This window comes from Schistocerca piceifrons, chromosome X (genome assembly GCF_021461385.2).
Source record: "Schistocerca piceifrons isolate TAMUIC-IGC-003096 chromosome X, iqSchPice1.1, whole genome shotgun sequence".
NCBI classification, from domain to species: Eukaryota; Metazoa; Arthropoda; class Insecta; order Orthoptera; family Acrididae; genus Schistocerca; species Schistocerca piceifrons.
This window is the reverse complement of record NC_060149.1, coordinates 324,788,876-324,814,952: the sequence shown is the minus strand read 5'-3', so window position 1 is coordinate 324,814,952 and position 26,077 is coordinate 324,788,876.

Genomic DNA, 26,077 nt, shown 5'->3' with positions numbered 1-26,077 from the left:
AACACATGTGCCCTATCTCTCTGTATGTAGTGTTTCTTTTTTTTGTTTTTTCTAAATATTTGTGAAACTTGTAACTGAGGTGGGGCTTTGAGTACCAGCCTGGCACTGACCTGGTGGGATGTGGAAAACCGCCTAAAACCCCCATCCAAGCTGGCTGACACACGGACCCTCGTTGTTACTTTGCAAGGTGGCTTCGATCCGGGGCCGGCGCACCTCCCCTTCCCGGAATCAGCGTTTAACACGCACGGCTAACCGGGCAGTTATTCACATGTATGATACACTTTATTTTATTTCTCTTAGACTTAACCACAGACACACGCATTGGCTACAATCAGAATCTTCAAAGGATAAGGTACAAAGGTCTCCATGAAAATCTAAAATGTTTTTGACTGTTCTACTTACAAGTAAAGTAGCGCAAAAAACAATAATACATGCCTTTTATACCCATAAGAAAAAAGAAGAGTAAATTGTCCTCAGAATGCGGGTACAAATGATTCTTCTTCTTCTTTTTGTTTTTATCTCTCTTAATTTGCTGGTGTAAAAGAAACCAAAGTTCGCGATCAGGCACCGAAGACCACGCGATATAGACCGGCCCCCGTATCACACTCTGTCATGTGGCAACGTGTGAATGCGATATGGAAAGGCATGGGGTCAGCACACCGCTCTCCCGACCGTTTTCGATTTCCAGAAGTTGGAGCCACTATTTCTTATTCAAGTTGCTCCTCAGTTAGCATCACAAGGCTAAGTTCACCCCGTTCGAGTACTCCCCATTGACTGGCAGTGCAGAGAATTGAATCTATGTCCTCCGCATGGCAACCAGACACGCTGACCACTCAGCTAGGGAAGCAGATAATTAATCTGTTGTTAACTTGGTCCATTTTTAATGCCACACAATTCCACATCTTCTTCCTCTTCCTATCTTCTCTTCTTGCAGTTTTTTCTTTGACGATTCTTCACTGCCATTTAATTTTTCGTAATACACGTCCGGGATCGAGAAATTTTCCACACTCTTCTGATGTTCGCTAGTTTTCCCTTTCTCTCCTCTTCTTAGAAATAATTCTTTATTTCCCATTGCGTCAGCCCATCTCACAACCATATTTCAAAACTACTAGATTATTTTTCGTTTTTCTTTTTTTCGAATATCTGGAACTCAGTATCATATAACACTCCAGCCTAGAAAATACATTTTATAAACCTCTTTCTCAGCTCTTATTCATTTTAATAAGTACCACAATCTCTTCACTTGAAGCAGTCGCTGCCCCCTACTGTATCAGTTCCTAAAAATGTAAGGACAACTATTTAAGAAAAGTTTAATGAATGAGAACGCAAACTCTTTCACACTGACTTGCCGGAAGTCCTTAAAAAGACTTGGTCCCACGCAAAATTAGTCAATGGCACAAATCCATGCACAGATGCTCGTTGATCATCAAGAGACTGTAACGAAACATTTTTTTCTTTTTTATAAAAAGGCTATATTTTAAAATTGCTTCACCTAAGAATACCAGAACGCAGCTACTACTTTCGACGGTCGCGCAGACAGTGTGTGGCGGCCTCAGAACGTACTCAAATCACTCAACATAGGAAGTCACTAGAGTCCATGACGAATTTAATGAATTCAAGAAATCTTCTAGCAAAATTTTGACCTAAGTCCGTGGAACCAGGATGTTTGTCTCTTACTGGAAAAAAAGGCGCCGATTTTTCCAGAATTTACTAGTAAGAATGGTTACAGGACTAATCTGCAGAAGTATAAACGCCAATGTGTTGTAGAAGCATTTAGTTTATTTTTCGTTCACTTATGACGACTCTCCTCGAGACCGATCAGTTCATCTGTACGGATCAGAATGTTACGTACAGGCACCGATCAAAGTAAACTCAACTTTGTCGGCTCATTTATGAGACCCAGAAGACAGTAAGTAGCGGACCTCGATTCTTGAGTTCCAGAAAGCCACATGTTTCTCTTGACCGGACATCAGTAACATTTATATATATTATTTATGATTGATAATACCCGCTACGATTGTACACATCACAGTATTACTACAAGTTCTGATAGTTTCTTTAGATTTTGACAACATATATAGTCATCACATTTTAGTTGTAGTTTTTCAGATGCAGATGAACATGGAAATGTTGTCCTGAAACATGTTTGTGCTCTCCTTTTATTGGAAAATAAAATTTACACAATTTCAGCGGATGTTGTCAGTCACGAGTAACTCCAAAAGGCGTTCAGTGAAGTTTCTCATCGCCTCTTAGTAAACAAAGTACACGCAGTCGGAATATCAGAATAGCTATGCGTCTGGAATAAAGACTTCGGTGGTGATAGGACCAACATTTTCTAAGCAGAGAGAGGTGGAGAAGAGGTAAGACAACATGCATTCGCGAGGACGGTGGTTCCAATACCCGTATACCCAGTCAGTCCAAAAAGTTTCAAGAAACGACTGATAAATAACTGAGAAAAACTATGGTTGTGGTTTTAATGCTTCATTTGTACTACATATTCTCCCCTTATTTAACTACGATGCACAAAATGTTCGTGCCCATGTGGGAAACTGTTACGAAGTTCCTTCTTTGGGATGTTGTTTAGCTCGCGCGTCACATTAACACGATTGCCGGTTATGTAGTCAAAGCACTGATTTTTCATGAGAAATTCTGCACTTTGTCTTTTTTTGGGGGGGGGGGGGGGGTTTCCTATTGATAACACCGCGTCTCATCACTCAAGATGACTTTATCCAGTAAAATAACTGTCCACATTTTAAAAAATCGCAGCAGACGTCTATCCGTCGTTGTTTTTGTTCGGGAGCCAAATTGCGCGCGACAAATGTAGCACACACTGTTCTGTTCTTCAAAACACGCTGTAGAATGTCTTGAACACTTGACTTAAATGCATTTCTCCATTCGAATTTGTGACACAACAACGTTGCTATGGTTGGATGTCCACAATACCTGCTTAAAACTGACTACTCTAATCTTCATTTGTTGTTTAAAGTTGCTAGTATAAGCTGCCACAGTAGTTACTGCGCTGAGGTCGCTTGTACAACAGGAATAAAATCGGTCTCGGAATTTATTGGAGAAAACGTTGTATGTAAACTGTGTGCAAACCAGAAAATAGATTTCAACGAATAGTTAATCAGATGTCATGAAATATTACCATTTAATACAACAGCTAACCGCCATCAAAATAATGTCTTAATTTTAAAACTAACTATGAAAGTTTTAAGCAAATGTGACCTTAGCCGGTAAAATCCTGGAAAATTCCCAAAACACTGAGAGGTATCTATATGGCCTAAAGACCAAAACCCACAAAAAAAGTCGCCGTCTGGCCATCCAGATTTGAATTTTTTGAGGTTTCTATAACTTTCTACAGGGAAGTGACAGAATAGTTTCTTTCAAAAGAAAGTATTCGACTATCCTTCCTAAATTTGAACTTATTCTCCGTCCCCACTGACTTCGAAGTCGACGGAATATTAAGTCCTATTTCTCCTTCCTTCATATTGTTCACTATGAGACTGTTACAAAGACTGGTAAAAGTGCCTCAAACTCATCATCACAACTATCACCTACTTCACTTTCAGGCCTGTTCTGGTCCATCAGTCCATTCTTTCTTCGTCTTTCAAAGCATCTTTTGCTTATCATTCGGTATTCCATTGCTTGTTTTGATAGCCCTCATCAGCTGTTCGAAGAATGTAAGTGAGAAAATTTTTCTAGTATTTTTCTAATTTTGAGAACATCTTCATTTCTTTTCTATATTCACTGAATATATGATCTATTCTCCTCTAACCATTTATACCTCTCAGAGACATTATTTATGTACAAAGAATTCAGATTCCATCATTGTCCATTAGAGTCCATACTTTGGTGCCACACAGAAGCATTTCTGTTGTAGAATTTCACCTTGCTCTCTGTGTTGCAGATTATCATTTGGCTTCGCCCGATTGTATCGCATATCTGTGGCAGACTGGGTAGCTTTCTCTCAATGTAAAGGTCATGTTCTGGATTAGCGATGTATAAAGGAGAAAAAGTCTACATTAAAGTCATAAATTCATTGAAAGTTTTCCCTATTTTGTTTTGAACTGACGTAATGCAAAAATAAGGCAATATAATGTTCATAAAGATTCCAAAATTTGGCATCCACAATGTGTTCTGTCATAGTCAACCACAGAACAAAAACCAGGATATTACATACACAAATGAAATGTTGTGTCACTTTGCGACTGGCGCAAAATTTGACCGACAACACCTTTCAGATGTAGAAACACTCCTACTAACATTTCGTTTATGTCGCACAAGTCCTTCTTGGTGTTGCAATTATTTTTCTGTCAATGTACATGAAATGGGAAGTATATGTATGTGTATGTCTAGCATTTCCTCCTAAATGAGTGAATCGATTTCAGCAAAATTTGATTCACATACCGCTTGCAATCAGCACTGTTGGGCTAGAACCTCCTAGCACCCATAGGAGCAGATATACATTATAAATAGTGTTTCCTAAAACTGACATGTAGGCTTCCCTGTATGACAGGTGTGCTATGCAGGTAGTATTGGTATGCGTTGCAGCAGTTACTCCTGTGGATGTGCATGGCTGACCAGAGAGACAGGGTGTATGGGATGGATAGAGAGGGAGGGGAGAGGATGACATGGACTGAGAAAGGGGGAGGAGAAAATGGACAGACAGACAGGGGGGAGAAGGTGAAGGACAGAGGGATGGGGATGAGGGCATTGACAGAGAGGGAGGAGGAGAATGAGATGGATTTACAGTTACCTGCAGCGTTTTTATGTGTGTATATGAAGGCTAATCTCAGGAACTATTCTAAGGATTTTAATAAGTTTCTCTCACTAATACATAGACAGATCTGCTACACCAGAAAATTCGTTCTTCCGTAGACACTTAGTTCTACCCATGGGAAGCTGGGGTGCATCCCTTGTTAGTTTATATTGCTGTCAACTGAGATACACCACTTTTGCAGTGAGAAATTATGTTTCACCTACACAACACTAATCGTGGAACGTGAAACGTTTCATCCATAAACTCACTATTCATCCAAACCAAGACCTACCAAATAATTAACAGATTGAAAATGAACTTTTACGCTGCAAGGCGTGGAACGGCAATTTTAATGTCTATAAATAAATATTAAATCAGCCGTTTGCGTTACCAAGGTCTGAACTGAAAACTTTCCTGAGACGTTCACATTTATAGTTATTCACATTGGAGTTAAATACATTAATTTTTTACCATAATTTTTCTAATATATGTCTTAGCTTAATATCGAAAAAGTAATGCAGAGTACTAAATTAGAGGGTGTTCTGCCTGACTATTACCCATTTCGTCGATCAAGTACTTTACATTTAACTGGTACTGTAGTCAGTTCGTGAAAAATATAAAGTCATAGAAATAGTCTATTTGTCCTACATAAAAACAGTTGGAATTCATGGTGGAAAATAGGCTAACTGTATCAAATGAAAGTAGCGGAATATTCGAATACATTCTATGTAAGAAAAATGTTTAAATACTTTCAAGACGTTACTAACAGCCTATTTGGCCTATATAAGAATTGCCAGAAAATTCAAAACAAGCCAGATTCACTAAGTTGATATGATGCTGCAGTTACTGCGAACAGGTACTTTATTTGGTAAGTATCCACAGATTAATCGCTTGTATTGACCCCACCTCCAGATTTCAACAAGTCCTCCACGGTCACTTCTGGCTTATAGCATGTTTCGATGTCTCATATCGTCACCCTATACTCTACAGGTTTGAAATTCACGCTCTTCAGGAGTTTTATTGCTCTGAGGATTATTGGTCTTCCATCGAAAGCATGTTTTCTGACGCACATAGTGTTGTGACAGTGAGGTATATTTGGCATTCAATATTTACACTGAAGAGCCAAACAAACTGGTACACCTGCCTAATATAGTGTAGTGCCCCTGTGAGCATGCAGAAGTTCCACAAAACGACGTGGAATTGATTCGACTGATGCCTGAAGTAGTGCTGGAGGGAACTGACACCATGAATCATGTAGGGATGTCATAAATCCGTAAGAGTAATAGGGGGTGAAGATCTCTTCTGAACAGCACGTTGCAAGGCATCCCAGACATGCTCAATAATGTTCATGTTTGAGGAGTATGGTGGCAAGCGGAAATGTTTGAACTCAGAAGAGTGTTCCTAGAGCAGCTCTGTAGCAGTTCTAGACGTGTGGGGTACCGCATGGTCCTGCTGCAATTGCTCAGGTCCGCCGGAATATACAGTGGACATGAATGCATGAATGAATGCAGGTGATCAAACAAGACGCTTATGTACGTGTCACCTGTCAGAGTAGTATCTAGACGTATCAGGGGTCCCATATAACTCCAACTGCACAAGCCCCACACTACTACAGAGCCTCCACCAGCTGTAACTGCCCCTGCTGACATGCAGGGTCCATGGATTAATGAGGTTGTCTCCATACCTGTACATGACAATCCGCTCAATACAATTTGAAAAGAGGCTCATCTGAGGACAGATGAAAATCTCCATCTGCGTGTTTAGAGACGTTAGTTCATACAGACAAACATGAAGGGACCTATTGAGAGAGACAGCGACAGGAAGTGAGTCTGGAATTTCCCAATCAACAGAATGTTGCCACTTGATTCCCTGCTTGGGTCCTCAAGATCAAAGGAGGTCGATATCCGGTCCATGGTCAGTGGTATTTAGTATCTTGATTTGTAATCAGGACATTGGGCCATTTTTCACCTTAGTAACGGTGCCCAGACGACAGACACACACGTGGGAGACCCCAAACGGTGGCTACTATACTGTACTTCATTCCATTCCTCGGTGCTTACAGTTATTATGTCATGGGAAGCGAGGATGTGAGGTGCAGACTAGAGCTATACCCAAGTGGAGCAGCCTTGTCTCTTCTAAACTGATCAAATAAGGAATATGCGTCAGCATATTATTGACACAGATTTTAATTTCATGTTGTGAGATCCTTCCTCTCCAGCACAGAGTCTTTTCTGGGAGGTGTGGGGAGATCGGGGTTGATGGTTAGAGGGGAGGACTTCCTGTAGGGGTGGCATTGTGCACTAGCTCAGTCGATCCCAGCATGTCAAGATGAGATCACACATGACAATATTCCAACAAGACAACACCTCCAATTGGCAGCACTGTAATTACATATTTAGGACATGCAGTTGCTGGATGTGAACTTTTTCCACCAAATAAAGAAGTTCAACCCCTGAAAACTGAACTTTATAAATAAACAGTATATCCTGTTATTTAATTGACATTGACTTCAATTTTGTACCATGAGATCCTTCCTCTCCAAAAAAAGACTGAGCCCTTTTCCCAGCAATTTCCAGATACATAAGGGGTATTGGACTTCATCAAGGGGGAGGGGTTAATTAATTGGTCAATTTAATTAATTAGTAAATAAATTTTATATCAAAAGTGTGTTTGCATCGGCGAATGGGATGGGAGAGGCTTTGGGAATTTCCTAGAGGAGCAGAGGAGGAACAGGGGAAGGGGGAGGGGTGGAGGGTTTCTCAAAAGTACGGTTTATCCCCCAGAGTGTGATAAATCAACCCACAGGGGATCATAAACCTCTTAACAAAACAATAGCTTAAGGAGAGAGGGCATAAATCTATCAAGTTTGTCCCTGAATGTATGCTTGCACCTGAATGTATGCAACCCACACTGGCTTACTGTGCTAGAACATAGTTTGCCCCCCTACTGACAAATATCTATTTCTAGTCATTTGAATAAAAATATAATTTGCAGAATATAAAAGGATACAGTCATCTACAATAAAATAAGGTCATTGATAAATCCCCATTGGAAATATAACTCCCATAACCTCATGCACAACAAAACAAACAAGTTAAAAATTAGGCTGTAGACATAACAAAAGTTATCACAGCGGCAAAATCTCAAACACATATCGTAATATTCTTGGTGTCTCGTAATGTGTTGATCGTTCAGCAACTTGTCTTGAACGATGTAGAGATGTACATTATCTAGCTCCTCAAGGTGATTCAACTTCTTCCCCATCTGACCGAGGTGTAGTATTCTCAAGTTTCCTAATGTGGGAGACTGGGGCCAGCATGACTTAAGACGTTCAGTAAACGTAGAATTCTGTTTAACCTGACCTTTCTTCGTTAGCATGTGCTCGCTGAACCTGGTCTTAAACATCCTACTGGGTGCAGCTCATAATTTTTTTTTTTGTGTAAGCCTGGCCCTGTTTTGTATTATTATTGCGGTGTCAGCTTGTGTCTTCTAGGCAGCATGCGGTAGTCGATGATTTTTTTCCGACTCCTCTTTGTGCCTTCGTGATGATATACTGGCGGTTTTCTATTCTTTTAACTATGCCCACCTTATATTTTATGTGTTTTTGTGACGAATGTAATACGTATCCAGTTACTGTTGAGTCATTTTTCCATTTCGTATGAATATATGACAGACGTGTTTCATATCCAGCTACTTTTATGTAAGTTTCTATTACTTTTGGTTCATTTTACCTGCCTAGTAGTGCAAGATAGTCCCACATACCTTTCTCTATCAGCTACTAATTGATTGGTTTCTTGTTTTCATGGACGATATGATGATGCCCCAGACGGGTGAAATGCACTATTGACATTAAATAATTTCGCAGTTAAGACTGTTTTTGTTGCGAAATAAATCGAAACTGGTTGCTGTACCACAATGTCACAATGGGATGGAAGATTTTACGTTTGATGGTATCTCTTTGGTTACTTTGTGCTCGCTGATCCAAGAATGATTTAGTTTGTTCTGAAGGTTCCTGTCACGCCAACGTTACTAGATTCTATCAAATATCCCCTATAACGTTACATGCAAGACAGCCTACCAGTTCTTTCACGCTCTCAAGCAAAAAGCATACCTAGCGTGCATCAAGTTCTTAAATTTGTATTCCTGAACGTATGAATCCTGTGTGGTTTCTATGGTTTTGTGATATTTCACGCTCACAGACATTTCCTATCATTTATTACAAAATTACGAAGATATGCACACGTGCTGTTGTTGGTATTCAATATTCCATGGTAACGCGCAGCAGAACGTTTTTGATATTTAACACGCACCTGATGGAAAATGAAAATAGCACCTAATGAGCAGTATGTTCAAATCTGCAGAGTATAAATTAGGACAGTAGATGTTTAGTTTTCTAAAACAAACACTAAAGAAATTTTGTGAGACCTGAGTTTGTCCCGGCGTATGCAAAGTTCAAATAACTTACGGGAATGCAGCTGGGTGGCGCCTTCGACAACCGTCGACGAAGTCATCCAGCTGCATTCCCGTAAATTACTTGGATAACGAAATTTTATTGATGCTCGCAGATCGTTTTAAGCGTTCAACAAAGAGTTCATTTATCAGCCAATTACTAATCAGCTATAGCTCGGAACTGAAAAAAACTGCAATAATGGTAAGCTGCAAATAAGGCCATACACTAGCTTTCTTACCTGAATACATAGTTTTGATATACAAGACACCCCTGTGTTACAGATGAGATGCTTTATTAATAAAGAATTGTAGCTAATTTAGTTTGAGAGCCACAGGGCACAGAAAATGTTGCAAAAGGTAACCTCCAACTGACAATGTCAACACATTCATATTCCTAATCGACACAAAATTATGTGTGTACAACTTCTAGAAGCAATAAAAGGAAAACAGCAGTTATGGTGCTACATGTTCGGGGAGTGAAACAAAATTATGTTTCTCCCAAGAAGGCTGACGCTCCTATTTCACTATTAGAAAGAAAGGAAACTGAAACATGTTGGCAGATGGGAAGAAGAGGACGCTGGCCTACTGTGTTTATAGACGCAATAAAATTCATTTTATCTTCTCTTTTCCGTTTTCCGTTGCTTCAAAATTCATGGAGGTATGTTCCGTATTTGCAACTACACGAAAGGCAGTATGCTTTCTGCTATATGCGTTTTGCTTCTTTGTTTATGAAGCGTCTTCAGTGGCCTGTAATACATTTTTGTTTTTATATCTGTAATAAATGCATTCTGTAGTGGCTACTAATGTGCTACTACGATACGTTTTCTCATGTTTTTCAGACCAGGAAGAACTTTTGTAGCACAATCTACGAGAGATTATATTATCACGTGACGTTACGATTTCCAGTGTTATTAGTCCATGTGTGTGCCTGGAGATGTGTTCCTTCCGTCCCCACGCTCCAGCTGGCCGATTTCCTCCCCTACCCCCCCCCCCCCCCCTCTCTCTCTCTCTCTCTCTGTCTCTCTCTGACACACACACACACACACACACACACACACACACACACAAATACACCCACACACAAAACAAACAAAAAGTATCAAACCACACACACAACACAAACAAAAGGCGTAAGATAAACCCACATAAATAGTAGGAAACACAACACACCGTAAACACACACATATTGCTCACACAGTGAAAAGTGCAGGAGATACGCTCTAATTTATATGGATGTACAAACGTCGGAAATTGACCAGTTGGATCATGGAAACAGAAGGAACTCATCTCCAGAACTACACTCATGGACTAGTGAAATTGGAAATCTTAAGTAACACTACACGATAATTTAACCCCAGAAAATTAGTGCTACAAAATTTGTTTCTGATCTGGAAACCACGAGAAAACGTAACATAGCAACACATTTCTAACCACTACATAATGCATTTATTACATATACAAAAACAAAAATGTATTACAGGTCACTTAAGATGCTTCATAAATAAAAGAAGCGAAACGTGTATGACGAAAAACAAACAGCATTCCAATTAGTTTCTAAGACGGAACATAGCTCCTTAAAAACTCATTTTAGTCAGCTAATTCTGAGTTTTTGGATACTTTTACATATTTCCGGTATCATGAAATTAGCTTGTAACGTTGTTCTGGAATTTTAACTTGACGCAATCCTCATATGTAACTTTACACTTTGACTTTCTCTTTATTTGTATATTCGTAAGCATGGTAAGTGAGTGCTTCAGCAAAGAACTGGTAAGTTCTAGACAGTAACATTTAGCCTACCCTAACACTAACATGCGCTTTATTGCACAGTGAATGGGAGCATGGAGCTATAGATATGTTCTTGGATTAGTCAACAAAGTGATTTTCTCCGAAAAGAGAAAGGAGGTCCTTAAACTAAATAAATGTCTTCTTAAACTCAATCTAATACTGATGTACACTCAAAATTCAACAACCAAAAATATTTAATTTATAAATGACACATAATCCCTTGATGAATTTTGTGACTTTCTTGTGTGAGAGGAGCCGAAAGTCTGAGAACGAGTTTGGACTTAGTTCAGTAGTTCCTGAATAGTAAAAAAATTACTATAAATCAATGTTCATATGAAGACGTAGAACGGACATTCTGTTTGTCACCTCGGTCATGCCTCTAACGGTTATCAGTATCTCTATTCTCTTGAGAGATTTTGACTTCAGTTTTAGTTGTGATACTTCAGCCGTAGAGACAATTCTACGCTCAGAAACAACTTGAAATTTAATTAAAAGTAGATGATTTTATATTAGTGATAATATGAAGCTACTCAAAAACTTACGGAAGTGTTCTTTAGAAATAGCAAAATCAAGTGAAACGTTCGTGAAACTTGTGTTCAGTTCTCTGCATTTTAGACTTGAATGAGCTTACGCTACACGTGCAACTAACGTTATAGAGACAATGCAGACCAGAAAAACTGTTTACGGCAAACGAATGGTTTCTATTTTTATCTGCCTGAGATTCCAGAATTTTTTCCCCTACGTTACAGCACTTTACAGTTCTCTCAGTAATGGTAAGCTCACAACTTGTGTGATTGTCTAGGTGTTCTCCTATCAATGTACCTACGTTAATAACTAACAGACAAATTTATTTATTTGTGACACAGCCGATAATGGAAATGTGTGGTAAGGTCTTATGGGACCAAACTGCAGTGGTCATCGGTCCCTAAGCCTCTACACTACTTAAACTAAGTTACACTATGGACAACACACATACCCATGCCCGAGAGAGGACTCGAACCTCCGACGTGGGGAGCCGCACGGAGCGTGATAAGGCGCCCTAGACCGCGTGGCTACCACGCGCGGCAGCTGATAATGCTTCAAACCATACCCGTACAGGAAACTGGAGAATTGTCAGGGATATAGATGATGAATAAGCGTAGTGGCAACCTCAAAGTCATCGTTCTGAGGTAGCGGCCGTGTAATCAAAATTTTGGAATACGCAAGAGCACCGTTATTCGAAAAGAAGAGGTCCAGTATGAAAACTGCAAATTTACAAAATAATGATGAGCGCCTGCTCAAACGATTTTTATAAGACGATGTAATCCTACAGAATAAAATCTACAAGTCAACGTTGATGGTGAAATCGTTCAATGATAAAATTTATCGTTTTAGCCGATCAACAACATAAGTCACAAAGTGAAACTGTTTTCATCCCTGAATGTTATTAATGTGTATTCAGTTAGTTATTAATATGGCTATTAACTATTTTTATCAACAGCAAGCAACAGGTAGAAAGCCACACCAAATTTAGGAGCACAGTTGGTGTTCTTTATTGTTCGCATCATAAATGAAACTACCGTACAGAGACAGCAATCCATTTAGCATGATGAGAAAGCCGAACACCATGTCACATTTCTCATTTTTACTCGAAAGTGTTACATTATTACCTCATGTAGTATTTAGTGTTTGCCTGAAAGTTAGGTGAGGAGCGACTGTGGCTGTTCGAACGTCGCAGGGTTTGGAAGCGATTAGGTGGAAGGTAGCAAAACATCGATACATAGACAAGCTACAGCAGAACAACTACATTTTCTTAGATTACCCTAACAAACAAAGCGCGAGTGCTGAAAATCTTGCGTTCTACTTGTACATGACTGAACGGACAATACAGAGCATTATATCGGCTTTGTGGTTATCAGTAACCACTTCAGTGTTTGCTGTGTGAAACCTGGCGCTCATCACCTTACATACCTACTGAGCCAAAGAAAGAGAAAAGAAATGATATATCCGACAGATACCTATTAGCTGTAATTTCTGTGTTATAGTGCTGTTACGGCTGGCAACAAGTTCCGAACAACAGCATTGAAACAGAAAGGAAAACTGGGGTTCAGCGCACCGTCTACAAAGAGGTTAGTAGAGATAGAACGTCACTGACGTGAGTATCACTGAATATGTGAATATACACGACACTGAATGTCAAGCATTAAAGTTTGCTCGAGATATAAACTACACAAACTAACCTTTCCACATGAAAGTTTGAGCAAGTCCTATACCTACGCATCCGAATGCGTCCTGTACCCACCAACTTGGCAATCTCTAAAATTTATTAGTCAATGGTACTTGCCGAGTGACGCATACTGTGAATTAACAGATGCCTTAAATTTCGATTCAATAAATGCATAAAAATAGAGAAATAATATTTATGTGAAAGTGTGTGTACGAAGAAAATGGATGCGAAAGAAGTTAGTTGGTTGCTTCTTTTGACAATGAGTCATGTCTTGCGTGTTTAGATGTATAACGTGCACGAAATGAAATTCCTTGGAACTTAAACTAGATCTGCGTTGGTGTTAATTTCTGGCATACTGAAGCGTGAAAATCTAGGAAGCTGAAACTCTGAAATAATATGCTCTATTCGAGTAACAAATAAACTACTTGAGCTATAAAAGATAAGTAGTATAAATACGCTATTTCGGCTATAAATAGTTTGCTTTACAAATCGCTGTTGTAAGCACCATCTAATTGCCTCGCTGATGTTCACTATGCTGAGCAGTTTGTTGACGAACACTCGACATGAACTTTGTGATAGTGCGCATGACGATTTGAACTGGGATCCGAAACAGGTAATTCACGCTATAATACACACACAAAAATGTATTGACTCAATTGTTGTCACACTCAGCAATTATTGTCCGAGATTTGGAGGTCATATGTATTAAAACAAACAAATACATGTTCAGTAAGGAGCTAAAAACTCGTTCCTAAAATAGAGAGGATCATTTAACTACGAAAAAATACCATCACAAAGATCTATGTTGTCACACTTAGCGATTATTAGTCCATCATTTGGAGGTCATTGTATTAAAACATACAAATAGATGTCCAGTAAAGAGCTACAATCATCTTCCTAAAATAGAGGGGATCATTAAACTATGAAAAAATACCATCACAAAAAATAACGACTAAAAGGTAAGGAATTTAATCCATTATTATTATTATTATTATTATTATTACTATTACTACTACTGTATTCGAGTTACTGTGAAGAAGTAAGAGATGAGTTACCCTTGAAGCAGAAAGAAAGATCCCAGTGAAAAAATAAGAAAATAGCCATGATGGACAATGGAGTGATACAGATCAGCTGAAGAAAGTCAAAGATCTGGAAAAATCGAGTGCTAATAAAGAGTGAGAAGAACTTCGAGAATATGGGAACATAATGAATGAAACAAACGAAATTATCGGAAATACTAAGAGAAAGTTACAGAAAGACCAGTTAGATTTGACTGACCAGAACTTCAAATAAAAATACAGTAATGTAAAAGTTTAATAATTACAGAATTTATGTTTTCTACGAATAAAGAAGATAGCCTTGTTATATGCAAACGACAGCTGTAGCATGTTAGCCAAATATTTTGTTAAGTAATTAAATTCTAAGAAACCTAAAATGAGATTGGAAATTAGCAAACTTAAAGCAATCCAAGAAATATCTCAGTCTATAAAATGGAGAACAAATAAGAACAATTGTGAATTCAATGAATAATTTTAAAGCACCAAGAGAAAATGCAACATGTGAAATCTAAAATACAGTGGAATAAAAAGCGGACTGTAACTAGTTAAACTAATTTAAAAAAGTTTTTGGAGCAGGAAACGTATCAATTGGCTGGATTGTACTACTAATATATCCTCTACACAAAGAAAGTGACAAAACAGACAGAGGTACATCCTTACTCCTTTCATCATGTAAAATATTTTCTGCAGCGCTTCTCAAAAGAATTGAAGAACATTTGCATGCAGAGTTAGGAAGATATCGTTCTGTGCAGAATAAATCAACAATCTGGAGGTACTATTGAAAGATAGAAATAAAAGATCTAAAAGGCTTATTATCATATAAAGGGTGATTTTATTCAGGACCACAGAAGAATTTGGAACAGTTAAGAAAAAGTAGAAGCTCTTAGAAGAAACATTAACAAATACTGAATCTAAAGTACAATTTGTGGGAGAAATTTCAGACCCATTTAAGACCAAGACAAGTGTTAGACATGGCGGTGGACAATCACCAATCTTGTTTAACTGTTTAAAAGCAAAAGTGAACCCAGAATGGAGGAAGAAATTGGCAAAATCTAACATCGAAAGTGGAACGCCATTTGTCTGAAGTAGAGGTAACCTCAAAATTGATGGTTTATCATTTGCAGATGATTTCACAATTCTGGCAGACAGTCTGGAGCTAGCACAAAACAGATTGAAATAGTTATACAAACTGCAGAAAGAGCTACATTGTCAATCTCCCTCGAAAATCAGAGGTGATAACAAGAAACGAGACGTCACCAAGAAAATTAAGCACAAGATATGGATCCATAAGAAATACAGACAATTAGTGTAACTACCTAAAGGAATCATGTGCGGTAACAGTGGGAAAGAAGAAGCCATCAACGCAAATAAATACTTTTCTCATGACTCGCAATAGCTACAGTAATTGTAGTAAAAATTGCATTGCATCAGAAGCATTAATGTTATCTCCAGCAAAAGAAAATAAAAAATCAGGGAAAAGGAAATAAAGACTATGATGAAGCTATAAGGATTCAAACCATCATTATAAATGTTCAAATGACTTATGAGAATGCAGCCAGAATGCGTCATTGTCAACAGTTGACATTTCGACAGGAGCAAACCTTGCTATTTTCAAGGTAAAATGGCAGCGAGTAAGCGCTCTGCGAGGGAATTTAAAACCTCGGTTTTCAGATAACTCTGGACAGATAACACTGACACACACTACAAACACTAGCACCATCAAAAACGAAAGATGACCGACGTCAGAATTAATCGATAGTGAAATTAACAATTAACTCCGTCTCTGTGTTTTTTTGACAAGGACAGAGCAGGATTCGATGCAGAACTCAAGCAAAACCATCATCTCTATTTCTAAGGTTACTAGCTGATTTTCAACAGCTTTCGTAATAACACTGTCTCAAAAACTGGAAGTGCATGCCAGAATCTCCGTATTGTCGTATTCCATAGGATGACTGATACCTAGGCAATTCTCTGCTTTGGCAGATTTGCTTGGCTGTTGTAAGTACCTGTGCTGCTTATCCTCATGTAAGCGTGTATTCTGCTTATTGCCAGTACGCTGGTCCTCCAAAATCCTGACAGGTTGACCAGTATACGACATGCAACAACTGCAAAGAATACCGTAGACACCCGCATTGCTCAAACCAGGATCATCCTTTACGGAACCTAAAAGGACCCTGACCTTAGATGGTAGTCGACAAACACACTTCACGTCGTATTTCCGCATACAAAAACCAACCAATCCTCCTCAAAATGCTCCCTGCATAAGGCAAAAATGCTGTAGACTAGATTTTGGTGCAATATCGATAAAATCATCACTCCCCTGGCAAAGAGATGGTCGAGAGTACGTGGCTTTGAGATTAGCTAACGCAGCTGACCAATTCTCAGAGTCCGAGATGACATGGGCCCTGTGAACCAAAGTACGAAGTACCACTTCACGTTGAGCCGGATGGTGACAACTACACTAGTGATCAAAAGTATCCGGACACCTGGTTGAAAAGGACTTACAAGTTCGGGGCTCCGTCCATCGGTAATGCTGGAATTCAGTATGGTGTTGGCCCATCCTTACCCTTTATGAGAGCTTCCACTTTCGTAGGTTTATGTTCAATCAGGTGGTGGGAGGTTTATTGGGGAATGGCAGCCCATTATTCACGGAGTGCTGCACTGAGGAGAGGTATCGATGTCGGTCGGTGAGGCCTGGCACGAAGTCGGCGTTCCAAAACATCCCAAAGGTGTTCTGTAGGACTCAGGTCAGGATTCTGTGCAGGCCAGTCCATTACAGCGATGTTATTGTCGTGTAACCACTCCGTCACATTTTGAACAGGTGCTCGATCGTGTTGAAAGATGCAGTCGCCATCCCCAAATCGCTCTTCAACAGTGGGAAGTAAGAACGTGCTTAAAACATCATTGTTGGCCTGTGCTGTGATAGTGCCACGCAAAACAATAAGGGCTGATAAACATGACCACAACATAACACCACCGCCTCCGAAATTTACTGTTGGCAGTACACACGATGGCGCATGACGTTCACCGAGCATTCGTCATACCCACACGCTGCCATCGGGTCGCCACATTGTGCACCGTGGTTCGTCACTCCACACAACGTTTTTTCACTTTTCAATCGCCCATTGTTTACGCTCCTTACACCAAGCGAGTCGTCGTTTTTCATTTACCGGCGTCATTTGTGGTTTATGAGTAGCCGCTCGACTATCAGATTCAAGTTTTCTCACCTCCCGACTAACTGTCATAGTACTTGCAGTTGATCCTGATGCAGTTTGGAATTACTGTGTGATGGTCTGGATAGACGTCTGTCTATTATGCATTGCGACCCTCTTCAACTGTCGGCCGTCCCTGTCAGTCAACAGACGAGGTCGGCCTGTACGCTTTTGTGCTGTACGTTTCCCTTCACGTCTCCACCTCACTACCACTTCGGAAACAGTGGACCTAGAGATGTGTGGAAATCTCGTGTACAGACGTATGACGCAAGTGAAACACAATCACCTGACCACGTTCGAAGTCTGTGAGTTCCGCTCTCTCACGATGTCTAATGACTACTGAGGTCGCTGATATGGAGTACCTGGCAGCAGGCGGCAGCATAATGCACCTAATATGAAAAATGTATGTTTTCGTGGGTGTCCGGATGCGTTTGATCATATAGTGTATCAGCCTGCAGATACGAGTCAGTGTGAGTAGATTTCCAATAAACGGCGGCTGTCTTTCCCTGGCGGTTGTCGACGACGTCATCATCGACGACATAAGCAAGGAGAAACTTAAGTCTCACAAAATTAGAAATATTTAAATTAAAAGTAATACAGAAGTAAACAAATGTGTAAAAAAATTACAGACGGAGGTAGGAAAATGGAACTAACGCTCTATGGGCTCATTCGAAGAATGAGTCTCAGCAGGCTTACAAGAAAAGCAGTACAGCATTTTCAAAAATTAAAAGGAAAACCTTACCGGCTTAGGAAAGTACATGAACACCTAGAACAAAGTGGCATAAATAAACAACATATTGGAAACTCCCCAAAATACAAAAACAAAATTAAGAGGTGGGACGGCGTCTAAGCAAAAAATATAGTTACAAAAAGATAAGGAAGAAAATGGAGAGCAGAAAAAATGAAAAGAAAGAAGGAACAAATGTGGGATTATTGTAGAAGATGTAAAGCTAACTTAAATGTTGTGATTAGCCTGTAAAGAAGGAAGATGGAGAACTGCAATCCAGGTCTCTTCGTCTCGCCTATCTACACTGCTTGCTGGAAAAAGCGAAACACGCAGAAGACATGGACAACTTTCCACGTAAGTTAGTTCATGTTCACACCATCGACAGGTATGTAAATTATTTGAGTTGCAATTCTCTTGTAACAGGTGGAACGGCCTCCAGAGTGCATTAGTTTTGTTCGTGTCTGATGTTATACCAGGCCTCGTGGGATACATAACGGGCGTTAACATCGTCAGTTGCTGAGTGATCACTGTCGACATGGGCATGACTCTGAGCACTATGGGACTTAACTGCTGAGGTCATCAGTCCCCTAGAACTTAGAACTACTTAAACCCAACTAACCTCAGGACATCACACACATCCATGCCCGAGTCAGGATTCGAACCTGCGGCCGTAGCGGTGGCGCGGTTCCAGACTGAAGGGCCTAGAACCGCTTGGCCACCGCGGCCGGCACACGGAAATGCTGCGTAGTCATATGATACAGTATCATCAGCAGCATACAGAGGTCTCCATTTGCCTGGCTGGTCAAATCGTGCAACATACAAAAGTGTGGGACATTAGGAAGTGACAGTAGCCTGATTCTGGACTGCATGGGAGCAGGAGGGCACTGATATTTGTTGTCAAGGTTCCAGTCGACCACGTCTGATCATCAACCCCAAGCCCATTCTAACTTCTTCACAGCTGCGCCTGCCTTCAACGAACAAGTGAAGGACTCCGTCCAACATTCTATGTCATCTTGCACCATTGGTTGGAGGTTAGCTGCATTCAGGGTAGGGAATTTCCGTCCCACGCGTAGGCTGCCGTTAACACTACAACACAAAGGCTTCGTTTGGAGTGGCTCCTCGACCATAAATGATAGAGTGCTGATGAAAGGCATCACCTTGCGTTCAGCACATGAACCATACTTCTCCTCTACCCATCGTAGGCATACATGGCAGTGACATGGGGAAAGGACCTATTATTCGAATGTTTCGGAGAGACACAACGGTGTTATTCCTGGCCTCATGGTGTGGAAAGCCACCGGGTATGATGTCAAGTCCCGGCTGGAAGTGAACGGGGAAACTCTTGTGGGATAAGGGCACGTCATGGTAGTTCTGCGTCCGCATGTCTTATCTCTCGTGCAGCAGTATCGTGGTGCCACTTTGCACTTTACAATGCCCCTCACACATTATATGTGTCTCTATCAACTGTCTGCTTGATTTTAACGTACATTGTCAGCAAGATAGCCAGACCTCTCCCCTATGGAATATGTGTGGGACCAGTTCAGACGTGAACTCTGTCCCACTGCCAATATCCAGGATATGAAAGGCCAGTTACAGCAGTTGCGAGAGAGCTTGCCTCTGCAGATGATACAGCGGCTTTGACACACCTTTTCCATCTGAATCAGTCCAGGCATCTACGCCAGAGGGGGCACAGCGTTATACTGTAAAGAGTGCTCATACTGTCAAGTTCTTTTTAAATTTGCTCTAATTTGTAATCACTGAAATAACATCACACCCCACCTGACCGGTAAAGTTTCATTTGGTTTCCTTCTACGCTTCTCGGTGCTTTACTTTTTTTGTCAGGCGGTGTATTTTCAGATTCTCATGTAACTCACTGTTCTGCGTAACAATATAACAGATGGGAAGGTAACGTACTGCTAGAAATATTAATAATAATCGAAAGATTCATGAACTGTATCCAAGCAAATAACATTTGACACTCGTGAAGGTTGGACGAGGCTGAGTGTTCGTCAGCTATACTAATGTGTCTTCAAAATTGGATAGTTGGATGATTTCATCAATAAGATTGTGATAAAGCTACTTCTCCATTCTTCTCCAATTGAGCTAATATCCAACCTCTTACATCCTGCAGCTAATATAATGTAAATCCGCACAGTCTTCCTTCTCTCTGTCTACTTTTAAAGCTCCTCTTGTAGTTTTCGTCACTCTAACGTGACTTCCAAGACAGGCTAGCAGTAGAAAACTAAACAAGAGTACAGGAAAGCGATTGGCCTATCTCTAGCAACCCGCCCGGTTGGCCGTGCGGTCTAAAGCACGGCTTTCCGGGCGGGAAGGAGCGCCGGTCCCCGGCACGAATCCGCCCGGCAGATTTGTGTCGAGGTCTGGTGAGCCGGCCAGCCTGTGGAGGGTTTTTAGGCGGTTTTTCATCTGCCTCGAAAAATGCGGTCTGGTTCCCCTTATTCCGCCTCAGCTACACTACGTCGGAGATTGCTGCACGTCGAACGTGGAGAACTTATTTAGTGAGACGTTCCCTGGGGGATCCACCGGGGGCCGAACCGCACAATTACCCTGGGTTCCGTGTGGGGTGAAGTGGACTGCGGTAGTCATCGTGGGGTTGCGGACCACTGCGGCTGCGGCGGGGACGGAGCCTCTCCGTCGTTTCTAGGTCCCCGGTTAACATAACATAACATCTCTAGCATAATCTAAGAACGGAATCTTAGCATCCAACCGCTCTTGGAACCGAACCTTGCATTGTGATACACAGAGGCGATGATCTGCGAGTGCGTACCTGGCAAAGGATGGCGTGCGGCTGAGGGCGACGCTGAGCGCGTGCAGGTCCCCCGTGCAGTGGCGGCCGCTCTCCCTGCAACATCACACTTCCAACAGCCTACCACACAACCAGAAATAGATAAAGAAATATACATAATACTACGCTTATCTGAATAACTGTTACTTTCATACAGTGAATAGGGTTGTATGAGACTGTTTCTCTGGAACTATTCATATTTGGGTGGTTGGCTGCAAGGACAATTTGTACAAAATGTTCATGTAAATATGAGTCTAATTTTCATTAAATATTGGCTTAGTGATGATTGCTTGTCTTCGATTAATTATTAATCCATTAAGTGGACATGTCGGGTATAGCCGTCGATGGGTTGCTACTTCTCATTGGGTTCGACAAATGCAATCATTCATAGCATACCTCAAGCCTCTCGTCATTCAAGATAATGTTTTTTCAAACGATTATTGCGGATTTAATTGTTTATGCTGTTGAGGTCAGAAACTGTGGGAGTCATTATTCTGAAGAGAAATTAACTTCTGGAACTGTTTTGAAGCTGGCTCGTGATTTACTCGAAAACGGTCATTGTATTCACCTCGACAAGTTGTGCCCTAGTCCATATCTGATTGACAAACTAAGAAGTAAGAATACCGACGTTGTCGGTACAATGCTGCGAAACGGGTAGTAGATCCGTGAATTTATTTACGAAAGCAAATTTTTTAAGGTCCGATCGGCTTCGAAATTGAAAAAAGAGTGAAAATCGTATGAAGCTGTGCGCAGATGTGTTGCGCAGTGTCTCTAGTATGCTTGTCGACCGCGTCGCGCCGTGCTTTACAGTCCAGAGCACAATGAGGAAGTAAAGAAATCTAAAACAACAGAGTCTCCCGCCAAGTGTGAATTCCATGCTGTAATTTCTGAGGTGTTCCGGCAGATTTAATACAGCCCGCAAAAAGTAAATGTCATGCTTGACAGTAACGTGCGGCAATGGTACAGGATCTTTGAAACAGGACGTACATAAATTCATGACGCAGGCGTTCAGGAAAAGAAGTGACTGTAACCGATGATCTGGTTCAGAGAGTAGATTAGGCGATTCGAGAAACTCGTTGGCAGCCAATTTTTGTGTTGAGTGATTCGTTTCCAGAGTATTTTGGCATAGACAATAAGCTGCCGATCAACGTAGACATTTGGCTGGAAGTACAGGAATCGGCGTCCAGTGATGAGAGTATAGGAAATTTGGCACCATGCTACGACAAATGTTCAAATCCAAGCGCTGGCTATGCGATCAAGAAGCTGGAAGGTATCGTTAAACGTTGCTACGTGTCTATCACTCCTCAGGTAAAACATCACACACACACATATATATATATATATATATATATATATATATATATATATATATATATATATGGGTCACAGCTTTTTGCATGGATTTGGAGAATACGTTATTCTAGCAAATATAAGGCGTTTCGTTGTCACATGGATACAATGTACTTGCAGCTTACAGCAGAAATACAGTTTAAAGAGCCAGCACATAGATTTAATCCGCATGGATATTTTATAGCTATGTACATTCAATTGTGAGTTTATTATGGTACTCCTGACTGCGAATGTTCTTCAGATGTTACGTGTCTAACCAGAACTACTACTACTCGGTCACTACTGGACCGCATTCAGAAACCATTCACGTGACTGTGGGTGATGCCTAGAACGGTTAAAGGTACCAAGACATCGTAAATAATTTAGAGCGATGAATTTATATAATTTATAATGTATGTATATAATTCCTCACCACACGTTTTGAATCACACAATCTGCGTTCAATGTTCACCATACATGTATTCGTAGAACTTTGAGATACGCGTAAATTCGTCACGTCCCGGTTGATGGTACGACTACGCAGATTGAGAACACAATCTGCGTTCAATGTTCACCAATCATATATTCGTAGAACTTTGAGATACGCGTAAATTCGTCACGTCCCGGTTGATGGTACGACTACGCAGATTGAGAATGTTCACCATACATGTATTCGTAGAACTTTGAGATACGCGTAAATTCGTCACGTCCCGGTTGATGGTACGACTACGCAGATTGAGACTAATAACGTCTTTGCGGTCCTACACATTTTATTTAACTTTTTGTTAAAATTAAACATTTTCAAAATAACACTCCGTTCGCACTGATAAGCGATATATCACTTTCTCTGTAGCTTTCATTAGTGCATTAATCATGAAAAACACAGGAACAGCTTACCATATGGCTCTCTTTTGTAAATTGAGCACAAATAATCCTGAATATGTAAGGGTTGAGAATCAGGTATATGTACCAGTGTAACCGTTTAAAAATCGCCAATCAGACTGCTCTAACATTATCCGTGTTAACGGCTTCTCTGATGGCAAGCATCCTATAACTTTTAAGTTTACCTTCGTCATATTACCTACATGCAGCGAGAAGTGTAGTGGAGTAAATGGGAAGTGGGCTGTAGATAGTATGTGACGTCACAAGGACGGTCTATGCTGTGAATGTATGCTTGGGTAGCAAGATCTCTTACATGCCAAGACCTGTTGACGCTGGGCCGGGGCAAGGAACGTGCGAAACGTGCGGATGCACGGGGCGGCACTTTCCGAAGGGTGGCAAATCTGCCACTTTCAACATTCATGCCCCCTGAACTGTGTCAAGGCGCCTCGACTACAAGCCGGCCGCCCCTGTTCAACAAGGGGAGGCAGGAGGAGTGCCGGCCGGGGTGGCTGAGCGGTTCTAGGCACTACAGTCTGGCACCGCGCGGCTGCTACGGTCGCAGGTTCGAATCCTGCGTCGTGTTTACGCCGGAGGAACAAAGAGGGGGAAGCAGTCTGGCGTACACGCTAGTATTCTTATGAGTGGAGCGCTGACAGCCTGTTAGGTTAAGTAGTGTGTAAGCTTAGGGACTGATGACCTTAGCAGTTAAGTCCCATAAGATTTATTAAAATTATCTAGATTTCTTCAATCAGGTTTGTCTCCGTTTTTGAGCTGGTGCCCAGCGACTGTTTTGTACAAATCTCCAGAGAATGTCACCGGTCTGTCGCAATTTTTGTTTTTCTTGTCCAGATGTACATAGATTTAGGGAGCAGTGTGGCTATTCTCAATGCTTTGAGTTATGTTTACATCCATACTGTCATGCTGAACGTAACTGTCAACATGATGGTTTACATGTAAGCACATATTAAAAGCTTTGAGACTGGCCACTTAGTGGCCGAAACCTGGGTAGATCTGAAAAGTAAAAAAAAAATTGCGATTGATTGCTGACACTTCCTACAGATTTGTTTAAATAAAATTCCACAAACGTTTTGTAAAAAAAAAGAGGGGGGGCGGAAATTTAGCAGCTCGCACGGGGCAGCACTTGGGCTTGCGCCGGCCCTGTGTTGACATGTTCATATTTGAACATATCTTATACCTCTATTGCAGAGATGCAGGCTGCAAGTTGCTGTCAGTCGGGAGCAGCTGTCTGCTAATCGACTGCCAACAGTAATTAGGGAAGAGACTGCTTATAATGGTTAAGAACGAAATGAGTAGGGTGGTTCACGTTTATCTACGTGGTAAGGTATCCAAACCCATATGCGTGAGATACAGTGTTGAGGTGAAATTACCCCTCCTCCTACGTAAGAATGTCATTGTGACAGTAAGAGGATTAATGGAAAAATCAGAAAGGAACCACTGGAAGCCGTTTAGAGGAAACATGACAACTGTTCAAAAAGTATCCGACCTTATTTTTCATTGTTGAAGCCAACAATGATATTGGGGCGAGTGCTCTCTCTATGTTTGTAGGCATACGTAGTGCGCATGCCTGATTTTTTTCACGACTGCGGAGACAACTGATCTCAGGCTAGCTGCAAACACGTGAATAAGTGTAAGTGGTAGTGGTCGGATTTTGTGTTGTGAACTAAATGACAGAAAAACAGGAAAAATGTTATTGCATCAAATTTTGCTTTAAGATTGGCGAATCTCAAGTGGAGATAATCCTTAAGATTCGAGAAGTGTTTTGGTACGAAGTAATGGGTACACACCGCTTCAAAGATGGCCGCATATCAGTGAAGAATGAAGTACGTGTTGGTTGGCCTTTAATATCCGCGATAGAGCTTGTTATTGATCACATAAGGGCCCTAGCGATGAAGGATAGACGAATCACGATCAGAGAACTTGCTTATTAGGTTAAAATAGTATTGGATCCATTCATTCCACTTTAACGGAACAGTTGGACATCAGAAGGAACTCAGCAAAATTTGTGCAAAAGTTACTAATAAGTGAGCACAAGCAACGTGTTTGGAGATCGCAAAGGACATGATGGATATTGTGAACATTATTCCAAACGTTCTTAACACAGTGATCACTGGTGATGACTTCTGGGTTTACGGGTACGTCCAAGAATAGAAATTCCAGTCGTCGCAATACAAACATTCGTCTTGCCCGAGACTCAAAAAAGCAAGGCAGGTCGGTAACAATGTGGGAGTCTCGCTAACCGTCTTTTTTCACTGTAATGACTTGGTCTATCAAGAGTATACCATATAACGTACTAATGTCAGTAAGGAGTACTGCCAAGACTTTCTGCGTTGCCTTCGTGAAGCAGCAGACGCCAACGAACGGACTTGTGAGCAGCGGGCAGTTGTCATCTTCACAATAAAGTACTCAGTCATTGTTCCCAATTAATTCAGAGTTTTTTTGCCATACACAACATGGCTCTTGTTTGTCAGCTTCGTTATTCCCTACACCTAGCACCGAGTGACTTGTGGTTCTTCCCTCAACAGAAAAAGGCTATGATAGGACCAGATTTCCTAAATGGGAAGACATTATGCAGAATTCAACGTAGCAGCTGCGTACCATATCAAAAGAGGCTTTCTCGTAATGCTTCCAGCAGTGGCAGCACTGATGGGACAGGTGTGTAGAAGGTAAAGGGGACTACTTTAAAGGTGACTAGTGTTAAATACCAGGTTTAGAAATATGAAACCGGAATTTCCCTGTAGATGGTGCTAGCCGTCTGTGTAGGGCCCTTGAGAACGCGTCTGCAGCGCCATTTGCTCCCTGTAGCGGCTGACGAAGACACATCGGTATCTGTTTCAAACACG